The sequence below is a fragment of the Callospermophilus lateralis genome, chromosome 4 (assembly GCF_048772815.1).
Source record: "Callospermophilus lateralis isolate mCalLat2 chromosome 4, mCalLat2.hap1, whole genome shotgun sequence".
NCBI lineage: Eukaryota > Metazoa > Chordata > Mammalia > Rodentia > Sciuridae > Callospermophilus > Callospermophilus lateralis.
Window position 1 is genome coordinate 142,713,258 of NC_135308.1, and position 3,439 is coordinate 142,716,696.

The window sequence follows — 3,439 nt, forward strand, 5'->3', positions numbered from 1 at the left end:
AGTGCTGAGAAGGCCTACGACGAGGCCTCAGAGAGGTGAACTAACTTACCAAAGGTCACAGAGCAGGAAAGCGGCCCAGCCAAGACTAATACCCAGCTTTATCACCCAGAATTGGAAAAATATTATTGTTCTGGATTACAAGAGACCCTGTCCCTTAAAGAGGACATCCTCCACCCAGAAAGAAAGTGCTCACAAGGGAATCCAGTCCTGAGTCTAGGCTGATGCTAAGGTTCACTCCTTTATCAGGACTGAAATCCTACCCTTTTACAAGGTGCATGACCAGGGCAAGTTCCTTAACCTCCATTTGCTCACCATTATTAAGGGGCTAATGACAGCATCAACCCTGTATTCCCAGGATGGAATATGTCATAAAGAGTTTCTATATAACCTACTTTGTATACAACCAGAGAGATGAAAAATTATGCTCTATATGTGTAATATGAATTGTAACGCATTCTACTGTCATATATTAAAAAATTAATTAAAAAAAGTTTCTAGTGCTGGGGTTGTGGCTCAGAGGTAGAGCACTTGCCTAGCATGCATGAGGCACTGGTTCGATCCTCAGCACTACATAAAAATAAAAATAAAGATATAGTGTCCACCTATAACTAAAAAATAAAGATTTTTTTAAAAAAGAGTTTCTATATAAATTAATAACCATCATCATGAAAGAGAAGGGGAATGAGAGTGAAAAAGTTGGAGAGTCTATGAAAGAAGGTAGAAAGTTAGGGTTTGGTCACTGAAAAAGGAGAGTATTATTTAACTTTAAAAACTTTAAAGCCATGCCAAGGATCATATTAACCATGGTTGGTGGGGGGGAATAAAAGCAAGGCAGAGGCATGTTATGAAGTATTACGTATGGTATGACTCCAGGAATGCCAAACGGTCATACCTATGCATATGTGCATACTTCAAGCAGAGAGTGCACGAAATGATGTAAAGTACTAACAGCCACTGTCCCGGCCCCAAGGGACTTACAGTTGGCCTTTGTTGGCACTTTTTATCATTTTTCTTTTTTTCCTAAATTTTATGCAGAAATATACTATTGCTTTAGAAATCAAAACAAACATGTTTTTTTTATTTTTTATTTCAAAATCAATTTTGTTGCAGCCAAAACAGTGGAATTAACTGTACATAATAAACTATTTTATATATATACACATTTTAAGTTATAGGGAATAAAGTTTATTTTGGCAGATAGTGTTAAAATTAAAGTTGCATACATTAGTAACATAACTCAACATCCTTAATTTGGTATAAGTGTGACACATTTTCTTGCTTTCCTGTGTTCTGCTAAATCACCATACCTAAACTGTTTTATAAAACTGATATTCTGAAATTCAACTTTACTGTTTTCGCTTACGCTCTGATTCCAAACAAAACTTTTCATAAGCTTCTTCAATCTCTGGGTCCATCTCATCATCAATGTCATCCAAATATGGATCACCACCCCCTGATAAATCTGTTCCATTTTCTTCATAATCTGGAAAAAAAAGTCCTCTCTTTCAAGTAATTCTTGATATTTCTCTTGGTAATCTGGATCAGCTGCAGTGAAAGGAACACCATCAGATGTTAAAAATGTATAAAATGTCGGTTCATTCATAAAGCAGTTAGGATCATTTTCAGGTGTTGCTTCTCTGTACGTTGAAGTTGCATGGACTCTACCCCAGTTACTTGACCGGAGTTCAACAAGTTTCAAGAGCATCTGTTTTACATCTCTGCTACAGTTTGCATCTAGGACAACATTTTCAATTCTCTGAATAATTTCTTCCATATCAGTTTTTCCTTTTTCCCTCCAGGCATCTTCCAAAACTGATCCTGTCAACTTCAGTAATTTTACTGCACAAATTAAGCTGTCACCCATTGGATTAGAGAAGAGGGCATTCAGCAGTTCCCGTAGACCAAGCTGAAGGGTATCTGCTCTTGTAACTGCCCATCTGTTCCCTGGATCTCCAAGTTAAGACAACGCTCTCCCAGAAAGAGTACAAACGCATGAAATCGTTTTCGAGTCACTCCATCTCCTTTTGCAGCTTGTTCTTTAACATCATACTCACTCAGTCCGACATCTCTGAAGTAGTAATTGGTGGAAGGTGCCACTCTGCGGGCTTATCGTCAGATGATGGGTAAGGTAATTGCACAGGCGAGCTCCCATACAAGAGAAATTTGGGACAGACGTAGCCTGTTGGTAGATGAGTTCCACAAGTTCTTGCAAAGCATCATCTGTTGTAGCCCAGCCATTCAGGGTCTCTGCAAACTGTTCGACTTCAGTTTCAAAACTGCCAGGCTGTTCTGTAAGATGATTCAAAAATCCTGAACATATTCTGATAGAGTGGGATAATCCTCACAACCATCCTCGTAGGATTCTGTATAATTAGAAGAATAACCTGATGGGTAAAATTCAGGGGCGTTTGCAGACAGTTTAGACATTAATACGGGAGCCACTACCACCTGGGGTTGAGCCATTGCCGACTCTGAGTTCTGCTGTGGGATCTTACCCTGTGAACTAGGTGGAGCTCTCAGGGGCCTTGTTTGTTCTGGAGCCCGATCGAAACCCCCCTCCCCCTCCCCTCCCCCTCCCCTCCCCCTCCCCTCCCCCATGAAGACACAAATGATATGAATATATTTTATATACAACCAGAGATATGAAAAATTGTGCTCTATATGTGTAATATGAATTGTAATACATTCCGCTGTCATATATTAAATAAATAAATAGATAGATAGATAAATAACTAAAAAGAAAGAAATTAGAAAAAAAATGAATGAAAACAGAATAGCTGCCCCCACTGGAGGCAAGGTATAGACAGCACTGTGTTCTACCCTCTCAGCCTGAGACCATTCTCTGACCCCAGCTAGGACCAAAACTTCCTTCTTTTGACATCTAGATGAGAGAAACAGGTCTGCTAATCCTAGAATTGCTGACAGATGCAAACTAGAACCCAGAGAGAACTTCCGGTGGGGTCTATGATGACTGAGTTAACAGGGAGCAGAGGAGGAGAAGGGGAGGTTCTGGGGAGTGAAACTAACCAAATTATATTGTAATATTGTGTGCATGTACAAATATGCAACAACTAATCCTGCTGTATTATGTATAATGGTAGTGCACAGATTTTAAAAAAAGAAGAGAAAAAAATGAGAGGAATCTAAAAGAAAAAGAAAGACTGTGTTAATCTGGCACCTTCTCAGCAAATCTGCCTCTCTTATCTTCAGTCCCCACCCCTCCAGCTGGAGTTCCCAACTTGCTATGGTTTGGATGTGGATTGTCCCCAAGGGTTCATGTATTAGAAGGTGATTCCCAATGAAGCAATCTGAGAGATGACGGGAACTTCAAGAGGTGGGGTGGTAATTAGGTCTGCCCTTAGAAGGAATTAATGTAGTTTCTGAGGGAAAGTTGTTACAAAGGAGCAAGTCCAACCCTGAAATGCTCTGGCTTCTTATC

The 3,439-nt window shown here is 39.7% G+C and overlaps 1 pseudogene; it reads right to left on the reverse strand.

The window, feature by feature from the left end:
* Positions 1–1,281: 1,281 nt before the first annotated feature.
* Positions 1,282–2,478, reverse strand: LOC143397156 (polyadenylate-binding protein-interacting protein 1 pseudogene; annotated as a pseudogene).
* Positions 2,479–3,439: the final 961 nt, after the last annotated feature.